The following is a 10,920-nucleotide window of genomic DNA, read 5'->3' on the forward strand; positions in this document are numbered from 1 at the left end:
AAATTGCAGTGGGTTTTCTTCTTTTCTTTTTGCTTTTAAAAAAACACTGGAATTTACTTTCCTTTAGCCTGTTTTAGTTTAAAACTGTAAAAATTTTCTAAAACTGTAAAATAAAGATACTTAATTTTTGAACTGAACTTTGCTGGTTTGTATCCCCTTTACATTTGAAATCCAGTTGTTTATGTCTTTTTATTGTTTGCACCAGGATGTAAAATGTCCTTAGTGATTTAAAGGATTGCTGCACACAAGTTTCTCTCTTGAGCTGGATTCCACACAAAATTCTTAAAAGTTGCCCGTGGCTTTTTCAAGTTTTCTGCTGAAGTGCATGACTCAATACCAGAAACAGTCTTTCACATCCCCAAGCAGTCACACGAGTCACCTCTTCTCCCTGCTTTTATAATCCTGATGCAATACTGATACAATACAGAGTACAGTTGTACTGATACAATTGGGTTTGACTAATCTGTTGCATGTTGTACTGCTATTGCTTGGGAAGGAAGGCCGTTACTTACAGTCCTTCTCTTTAAAAAATAGTAAATTTCTACTGAATTCCAAGGCAAGTCATGGATGTATCTGAGAATGGTACAAACTATGAAAACAGGTACATTTCCACTCTGGTTTTTGTGCCCATGATTTCCAGCGTGCCCTGCATTTCACTTTCAGATATGCAATACAGCTGGGAAGATAAAAATTGAGACATTTCTTGTGTTACCTGGCTTTAAAAAAAAAAAAAGTTACAGCAAGACAGCCTTTCTGTTCAGTCTGTTGCTGGGGAATGAAGAGCCAGCTACTTCCGTTCAGACAAAGAGGGTTCAAAACCAGAAAGACTGGTTTTGTGTTAAATAAAGTTTAGGAAATATTAAGATACAGTCTGGCCACAAAGCTCATCCTAAAGTTTTCTAAACTTCATGCTATATTAGTTGAAACAGTAATTAGTATTCTAGATTTAAACATGCACCTGTATACTAGAGTAAATTTAGCGTAATGAACAAGTCCTATGACTTTTGATTACTGTATCTGTTGCATTGACATGGACAGAGCATTTGTTTAAAAAACAAAACAAAATCCCTAAACCTAAGTTATTGGTCTTGGCACAGAATAGTGCTCTAATGGGGAATTAAATCATTGGAAGAGGAGGATGTCTTCATCCTCAGGTCAGGTGAGACCCTAAACTGCTGTTCTGCTGCATCCTTACAGTAGAGTTGGCCCATGGTTTTACCACCAGTACCACGTGTGTGATCTATCGCTGTCGGTTAACTACATTCAAAGCATCTCCCAACTATCTTACATAGTTAGCAAAGATCTGTCCTACGTGACCACTTCTGCATCTGCAGAAACAGTTTATGTTGACTACAAGCATCTTATCTATGTACAACTTGCTCAGTTTTGCAGCAAGAATCCCCCCGGGGAGTCTCCGGAAGGAAGGGCTGGATTCTCCACCCGGGATGATGGCCCATTTAAGCACAGGAATTGGTCTGTGCATGGGCGCTGCCTGAAGGCTGTCTTCAGGGCATGCTGAAATTCCCACCTGGGGAGCTCCTGCACCCATTGCTCAAATGCTTTCTTGTGAAGCTCTTCAGCCAATTGCCTCAAGTCGGTTCGTTGTCTCAAATCGGTTCATTATCTCACTTGTGCAGATGATGAAGTGGGGAGTTCCTGGACTACCTAGGGACTTGATGACTTAACTGCGCTGGCTGTGCACACAGGGACAACCTTGGTCCCCAGCTGTACCACAACTAAAAGACACACTTGAGTTTCATACTCGCAGCTCACTTGTAACAGCTTCCATAGCTCTTGCCACATATCCCAAATGTTTGGGGGTTTTTTTTGTATTTTAGAAGGGAATAAAGACTGCATATCGTACATAACAACTAAGAGAGAGCTTTTCACTCACCGTGAAGAACCACAGCAGCCCAGACTTCCAGCATTCACAGGCCCAGCGCTGTTGCATGGAGGGAAGTTATTTGAACAGAAAAATAATAATGAATAAAAATACAAAGCTCTGAATTTCTTTAACCTTTAAGCATAACATTAGGTATGAATCTGTGGTATTTTTCTTTTCGTGGGAACTGCTTTCAGGCAAATACAGTATTTTGAATTTTGATCTCAGGTTTTTCTGTTTAAACACAATTCTCATCTTCATGGTTTGTCAGTCTCCACATCCCTTCTCCTCAGTATCACCTCCAAGATAGACTTGACTCTCTAGAGCACCCCTGCAGACCGTTCGCAGCAGCAGAGTTCCTTGGAAAGAGATGCAGGTCTGGGAAGAGGTGTGCTACGTGTCTCCAGTGGCTCCTAGGAATAATCCTGTTCCCAGCAGGTGCTCCTGAGCAAGTCCAAAACAACCCCTGGCTCTAGCCCAGCGTAACCTTCCGGTCTTCTCAGCTGCTTCTCAAGTACTGGGATTTTTCACTTTTGCCTCACTGGTTGACTGCAGCGGAGCAGAAGCAGTAATCTACTGTTACAACTTACTTTTGGTTTGATGCCTCAGATCGGGAGAGCTCTCACTAGTTCTTGCATAAGAGGTTTCCATAAAAAAATCTAGATGCTTGAGGGGGAAAAAAGTTAGGAGGGCAAATGACCGGGTATCCATCAAAACATTCTTATGGTCTTTAGCCTTGTCACGGTCATGTACGCACGCATCCTCTGCTAGTGCATAGCCCTATAGTCTACCCACTCAGATGTTCCATGTTTTCCGGTGTGGGGCAGGGAAAATCCTCTTTTCTCTGGAGGGTGTGAGGAAACACCATCTGAGCAGCAAGCTGTGGCCTGGTGTCTCTTCCTAGAGCTGTTTGCTTCCCAGCACGGGGAGGCACTAGTAGAGGCAGAAGGCATTAAGGACCTGTGTGGACCGTATGGCGTGGGATCAGTCCATTCCGGGGGTGGAATTTTTCAGTCTTGTTGAACTTCAGGAGGTTTCTTTTGGGCTGCTTACTGCACTCTGTTACCTTATTACTGTCACGTTAGCCATAGGTAGTCGGTCTTTAAAACTGGCAAAAGAGACATAGTACCTGCTAGAGTGATTAGGGTGACCTCCAGAAGTCCGTATCGAGAGTATATTTATTTAGTACCTTACCTAGGATGGAGGTTAGCAAAGGGACATTTCTCAGTTGTATCACAGGAAGAGAACCACGAGACACAACCATTTAACCTTTTGGGTTTTGATGCCGTCAGTAAAAAGGCTTTCCCAGGAAGCATAATGAAAGGAACGGCCTTTGAAATCCTTTCACGTAAAGCCCTCCTTGCTGTGCATTTTGCATCTAGAAATTTTCTTGGCCATTAAAAGAATTATATACACCCTGTGCAAAGCATTTCCCAGCACTCCAACGTGTAACGTAGCAAACCAGCTAAATACTGTAAAAGGCATTTAAATCCTTCTGGCGCATCACTATGTTTTCCTGATTGTGCTGTTGAATTTTGAGTATTATATTGCTGTAGTGCAGTGTTTATTTTCTCTGTACGCTGCAATAGCGCGTGCAGCAAATCTGCAACGAGCAGGGCGGCCCTGACTGCCCCCGTTGAGTTTGGCGAGTTTGGTTTCCAGCGACCACATTGACAGTGACCGTCTTCTCACTTCACTTTTATGTGGTTGCTCCCAGCCCCCTCGGTGGGAGTGCAGAGACTCCTCCTTTCTATCCTATTCTATCACTAATGCACCTACTAGATTTTGCTGGTTCCTCCTCGTATTGCTTTTGGGTTGGGTCAAGCAGTTTTGTCTTGTCCGGTCCCATAAAGACATGTGCAGGTTCTTCTTTATCTGCCGAGCGTTTAGGAGGACATCGGTCTCCCGCTCAGCTCTTTTACGGGGACGTACGTATGGTACACACAGTCTGTCAGTAAGGACGGGGGCTGCTTGTGGCATTTGCTGGCTCACTCACAGCCAAATGTGTTTCTATTCAGAGATTGCTGCGTTTTCCTGGCTCATCGAACCTGCAGGAGGAATTTTAACCGGCCGAGTCTTCATTATTAGCGCTCAGGAGGAAACTTAAGAGGTTTCAGTGGTTGCTGCGCAGTCTGGAGAGATCTGTGGGACAGCAGATGTTATGAATGAACGAATGCGCTCTTACAAAAAACAACTCCGGAGAAGTCTCTATGATCATTTTATAATTTAAAAATTCTTATGTTCTCTCCTTGCTTTGCTCTTTAAACACACTCACTGCTAAAGTGTGCCATTAATGTTGAAGCTACTTAGGCTCAGAAGTGGCAATCGGGTGAGAGCTGCCTCTGTCAAGCAGTAAGCAAAAATTCAGATTAAAGCAAAACCAGTTCTCAGTTTTTTTCTTGTCTTTTTCATCTTTTCAAGATGGCAGAAGGGTCATTTGTGGGCTCAAATGTCAACCTCAGCGCAAGGAACCCCGTCCAGTTGTAGCCTCTGCCGCAGGTGTGCATGATGCCATTCTCTAGCGCATCCCTGCCTGTCCCTGTGCAGCAGTTGGACCGTTTTCCTCGCACAGAGATCGTTACGATGGTAACACTACGGACTGTGGGGGCTATGGATGTCTGCCCCAGGAGGGGTTTGTTGTAAAAGTGCTCCCCTTTCCTGTTTTCTGGGTGCACGGGCCAGTGCTCGTTAACCGAGCGCGGTTTTGCTGCGTGGAACTGACAAGTTCTGGTGAGCGGGGTGAATTCAGCGCTGCTGGCGTGCACCGCCAGCACTTCGGGCAGCAATTTGGCTTCCTGGCCTGGTGGAGAAACGCTCCTGAGGTTGAGCGGGAGCCGCACGGTGCCCTGCAGAAACCGAACTGCGGGCTGGGGAGAAGCCAGAGCCGCGGCGCTCGGGTCACCAACGCAGGCACCCGGTGCGGGGGGAAAAGTGCTTAAACCCAAAGTCCGGTTGAAGAACCAAACCGGCTTTTCAGGGTGAAGCGTTTCTGCCTCTCAGCCTGTGCCTTTAAGCTCCGTATGCAAACTCCCCTGTGCCTCCCACCCCCCCTCCAGCGTCTCCCGCGGCCGGCGTGGCCGGGCAGTCACGGGCGAGCTGAGCTCACGGGAGGCACCGCTCCGGGGGGAGGAGGTTTCTGGGGACAACCACCTTGGTGGCAACGGGAAAAGCAAAGCAGGTGAGCTCTTGCTCCTTCTTAACGGTCCATTTTATTTCTTTCGAGGTGTGTCGGGCTCCCTTGGCTCGGGTGGGAAGAGAAAAACTTGCACCTTCTCTGATCGCTGCACCCACCCGTGGGTGCTTCTTGCCCCCGTGGTCCTGCACGCAGCATCCCACGCGGATTTACAGCGCAGAAGCGCGGGCAGAGCCCTCCCTGCCGCGGCCGGGGGGCTGGGGGGCTCGGGCGGTCCCCGCGCCCCACGTTCCCGGGGGGGTTAGGCCGGGTTTGCCGCCTGCGCTCCGGACATTTCCAGACAAGCGGGGATTGGAAACTGCTGCTCCCCGCTGGCTTCCCCCCCCCCCCCCGCCACGCTTGGGGAAATTCCTCTTGCTTTGCTGGCTCCGAGGAAATGGCTTGTCTTTGAATTAATTGTCTGATAGGGGAAACATCTAACCTTTCAAGTAATAGATGCGAATAACGTCAGTGCTGCCTTTTCAGTCACTTACGGCTAAATAATTTTCCTTATGGGATGCTGGAGTGCTTTTTAGTGTTTTTCGATTCCACGTGACACTAAAATGATTCGGGGAAGGTTGGGAGCGCTTTGCACAAATGAATCGGTGATGCTGGAGGTGATTTGTTCTGCTCGTCAGACCAAAGGAACCAGCACTGGCCACAGAACTGGGCTCCCCTTTGAACGTCTCTGGACGCTTCCACCAGTTGTGCCCTGCAGGTTATATTTATGTAGGACATTTCATCTTTTGTCCGTTAACCAGCGTGTCTGCAGCTGTACCAAACGTGTGATCTAATGGATGAGCCTTGGTGAAAAGCGATCCCCAGACCCTCTTCTCTGAAAGTACTGGTTAAGGAACGTCTTAGTTTTCTTTTGTAACGCTCTGGAAACCAAATGCAGAGAATGGTCTACTTTATTTAAAAACTATTACAAATTATCAAATGGTCTAGAACCTTCAGGGTACTTCATGGGAAATAAGTGCAGCTTTAGCAGTAAAGCAGACCTAAATGCTAAAACAAGCAGCATCGTCGCTGTATGAAATAAGCTAGTGACACTGTGAGCAGTTTTGACCTGGGCATGGGACAAATCTTGTAGCGACCATGGACTTGGAACAGCACCATCATTTGAGCTAAAGTAAATGTTTCTGCAGCTGGATGGTGCTTTGTTCCCACGGTTGAAGGAAAGGGCTTGAGAGTGCTGTCATGCCGCTTTGCACGCACTTGTCTTCCAGGCATGAGGCTGCCCCGCAGAGAGTTTGGGCATACCCCCCCGTAATCCTGCCCAAGGGGGGTCCCTGGGGGTGAAGGTGCCAAGCAAGGCAGCACCGCCCAGAGCAGGACTTGAGCAGTCTGTGTGTCCTACAGCCTGTGCTTGGGGCCCCTCAGGCTGGTGGGGCTTACCGCAGCTGTACGCAGTCACGCAGCCTCAGCACTCGAGTTCAGCAGATGACGCTATCCCGTAGCCATACGCGTGGAGCTTCATTCTGTAGGCTCTGAAGCCAATGACGAAAAATCCCATCGACTCCGATGCTGTGAGTTCTCTGCTTGTCTGATGCCCTTCCCCACCGGCTGGTTTCTCTGTGCGAATGCTTCCTTTGGGGGAGCGTGCGTTGCCGACGAGTGGTGTCAGGGCAGCGTGGGGGGGTTGTGCCCATGCATGACAGTGTCTACCTGTCGAACTGTAATAAGGGCTGAAGCTAGGTACAAAACAATGCAATTTATCCGTTGCTTCCAATGTATGTAAGTTGGTAAGAAAGACTAAAATGTGATTATCTGCAAAATGAAGACAATCTACTTCAGCCCCTGCTTCTCTAAGAACCCCTGGTCCCAGTGTGTCCAGCAACCTCAGCAGGACCGGGGTTTCTCCTGCAGCCTTTGCACTGGGCCAGACGCAGCGTCCAAGGCAGGAGGGTGGTTGTCACTAAAGGAAATGCCGTGTGTTAAGCATGTGAGGTTTTTCTTGGCCATTCATGAGCTGAAAAGTATCAAATTATATAGTGCTCCTATTGTGAAAGTACCTGGACAAAAATGGCACTTCCTTGCTTACTGGATACTCCCCGTGTGTATTCAGTATTTACTATCTGTACCGAGCTGTCAAGCCAGCACAGTCGGGGGGAGGAAGGCAGCCTTTATTTTACTGTGTAATCCACGGCTAAAAGTTTAAAAAGTAATTGCAGGTACAAATCTGCCCAGTACTCTGTTCCCGAAGGGAGAGCTCAGGGCTGAGCGTCTCCGAGGTGGGAGTGATGTTAGAGCCTTTGTTACCGGTGATAACAGGAGCACCGGGAGCTCAGCCTGTCTGTCATGTCCCAGCTGAGGCTGCAGAGCTGGCAGGCAGGGAGAGGATCTTCTTACCTGTAAATTGAGAGACATCTGAAGTCCAAAAGGGACAATAAACAAGGCCCACACAGTGACATTGGGCTTGCTGAGAGCAGGACTACAGCTGACCCAGACGCACCTCCAAGAGGAACGCTGCGAGTGAGCAGGCGTTCGGGCTCGTTACTAAACTGAACGGCAGGGACCGTTAAGACCCAGAGCAGATTTGGCGTGGAGGCTGACCATGCTGCTGGCGGGGGGTGTGTGGTGTGTGTGTGTCTTTGCTCACTTACCTCAGTGGAAAAGAGGTGTCTTCAGCCCAGGGTCTGCAGCCTCTTAGGTGACAGTGTTTCCTTCTGCTTGGAAGCAGGGAATAGCATTTCAAATGCAGCACAACCCCACTGAACGTTAACCTACAGAGAGGTGAGGGACATGCCCGGGTCTTCAAGTCCAGTTACAGAAGTTGGAGATAGGTTAAAGCAAAAGGATTCAAGAAATACGGTGTTGGGTGGTTCAAGGAACCAGTCTGGTGGCAGGAGCTGCTCATGCTACACGAAACAAAAAGGCCATGTTAGCCAAACCTGGCTATGTCTGCTGATCAGCAGTTTGCCTTTGCTTATGAAAGTACCGTCTGCTCCAGCTGCCGTGACGCTGAGCAGCTCTGTCCTTCCTTTCTGTGTTCTCCCAGCTGGCTGCTGTTTCTGCATGGGCTTTTTTTTCATGGTATAGCATCATCTCATCAGAAGTTTAAGGGGAGACACGGCTCACCAGGAAGCAACAGTTTTATTCCGACGCTCCCTTCCTTCTCTGGAGCCCCACTCATGGCGCAGCCCTGGGGTGCCCTTGAGCCATAGGGGGGGACTGGCACGTGGCTCTTGGCCTCTCCAGACTGACATGGCCTTGCACTGCACCACCACCCAACAGATACCTCGGGTTATAAATCCACTCCCCTAGGAAAATGCTCTACTTTCTATCAGTAGCTGCTGCCACAAGTCGCTGAGCCCCGTTTGCGTACAATTAACTGTAAGGAAAAAAATCCCAAGGCTTGACCCCATTTTAGCTGAAACGTTTGAGTTTCACCATTCTTGCCAGCAGGCTCTGCCAGCAGACCTCTCTGCATGGCTACATCGCTTCATCTCCTCTGGTCATGCTTCTGCTTTCGCTTACCGCACGTGACCGTCTTCTCTCTTCTGCTCAAGCTCGTGGTTTGGTGGCACAGATGTGGTTTGTTGTTCTGGCACCTGTGATTTTGAATGGCGAACCCACCAAGTGAGGCGTGTTGGAGTCTGCTTTTCCATTTTGGGCTTTCTCCTTCTGGAGACAGGTGCTTCTGCTGTATTCCTCCTCTGAAGTGCCACAACTCTTATCTCAGTGATAAAATCATTAGTCCTTCACTCACCTTTGACCAAACGCTCATTACTTCCTGAGGTTATAGGTGGATTTGCTGCTAATCTTGTTGTCTGCCTCAAGCAAGTCAAATATTTTTCATACCAATGCCATCATTTCACAAGGCTCTGTCTGGGTGAGGACTTACAGGCATGACCTTAGACCATGAGAGAGTTTTACAACCCTTGTGTCTGAAGGCTCAGCAGACACAGCCCAGGCTCCCCTGTGATGGTAGCAACTTAATGTGGGATAAAGCAAATGCTTTATTAACACTTGATTATTCAAGTGGCTGCAGCATATCGGTTGCCCTTTATAATCCTAGGGTTGGAGAAAACCATCCAAACATGCTAGAGTACCGAAGTGCAGCACAAAGACTGCAGAGGACTCTGCCATCTGGGGACATTAAGGTTCTCTCGCATTCATTGTCTGTAAATGAAGTTGACTTCTGAGGACACGGGTACCACTGTTTCTTTCCTGTGTTTCTTCTCCTGTTTCTTTTCTCTGGTCAACAGATCAGAGGCTGGTGTCCTCGTGGTGGAGGGCTGCTGCCAGGGGCTGGTGGACCTGGAACAGGAGGAGAAGCTGGAGAAGAGCAGGAGCATGGAGCAAGGCTGTGTGAGCTAGGGCTGTGAGCATTCCTGTTCTGAAGGGAGAGACACCGAGCACAAAGAGCTGGAGAGAGCTGGGGAGGTGGAAGGAAGGGCTTCAGCAGGTACAAACGTGAAGGGAGGGACACAGCAGAGGGAAAGGAAGAGAAATACCCAGTAGGGGAACACAAGAGGCCAGGGAACGTGGAGGTAAATGAAGAAAAATTTGTTGTAGATGCCCCCTCCCTGGAAGTGGTCCAAACACAAGCCCTTTTGTTGGGCAGCCATCAGCGCAGCGCTGGGAGGTCACCATCACACTTCAACCTCAGGAGCTGCCACGTTTTGCAAGAAGCCAATTTCTACCTGAAAACAGGAACCACCACGATTTGTGCTGAACAGTTGTGTGCTCGCCATGGGGCTCACCAGGCTGGAACAGAGACCCCCGCCGTTTCTGCTCCCAGCAACAAAAATTTACTTTTCACTCATCTGATTTTATGCAATGATGTTTTTCAATGTATATAGCTCCTTGCTGCTCATCTCCATTTTGTATTTATAGGTGGTCCTTATTTTCTTTCACCAAAAAAAACCCAACAACTCTGGTTTGCTCTTGCAAGATGGGCTTTCCATTTAGATGTCTTTTTAATTATTTTTTAACTTGCACCACTCACACTGACAGGAAATATACTTTCCTTATGCTAAAAGGGAGAGCAAAGAAGATAAGTTTTGATTGTTTTGGGAAGTAGAAGGCTTCTCTGTCTCTAAATATCCTATTTTTTTCCAGTTAAAATGCCAGTGCAATCAACTTCTTTCGAGGGTCCCAAGTTCCTTTTATTGTAGCACGACTTTTTATATCCAGCCAAGATTAGTTCAATCTAACTTCTCAAAATAACAGCCAGCCATAGCCAATTTTGTCTGTGATGTTAATTCGTGTTCTCAGGCGCGGTTGTCCTACCTTTCAAGTCCATTGGTAGCAAGACCCCTGTTGCACCGGTCAGCATATCTGGACTAGATTCTTGAGCTTCCACGCTCAGCATACTGCCAGAGAGCTGGTGACTCCAAAACCTATTGACAGAGCAAAGGAAGGATCGCTCATCTGTATGTATTTAGGTCACAAGGACCACTGGAAGAAATGTTTCCTACCTGTCTCCTCTCAGCCAGAGCTGAATTGTCAAATGGAGATATTGTTAGCAAAACACAGGGGCCCAAAGTGCCCATCTCGGCCCCGCTCAGTTACAGCTGAAAAAGAATATTTGGAGGTCTGCTAGGAAAAAAAGAGGCATCTTGGACAGACTCTCCCTTCCCCTCCCCTTTCTCTCTGTCTGCTGCCTCACAAAGAAGTGACCTTTTAAAATCTCTTATCTAGAAGCTTCAGTTTAAAGAGCTGCTGATCTTGGAAAACACTGAAAAGCTCTTCTGAAACAGTGCTGCTGCTCCCTGGGTCCTGGGTCCCTTTCTTCCCTCTTTCTCTTTCATTGCTAGATGCATTTGCATCAGAAAAGGCTGTTCCTCCGCAGCATCGCTGTTTGCTGAAGTCACAGCCTGATTTATAGCGTCAGTAAAGAGCTGCTGTTGCAGCCCAA

The sequence above is a fragment of the Grus americana genome, chromosome 28 (genome assembly GCF_028858705.1).
Source record: "Grus americana isolate bGruAme1 chromosome 28, bGruAme1.mat, whole genome shotgun sequence".
Taxonomy (NCBI): domain Eukaryota; kingdom Metazoa; phylum Chordata; class Aves; order Gruiformes; family Gruidae; genus Grus; species Grus americana.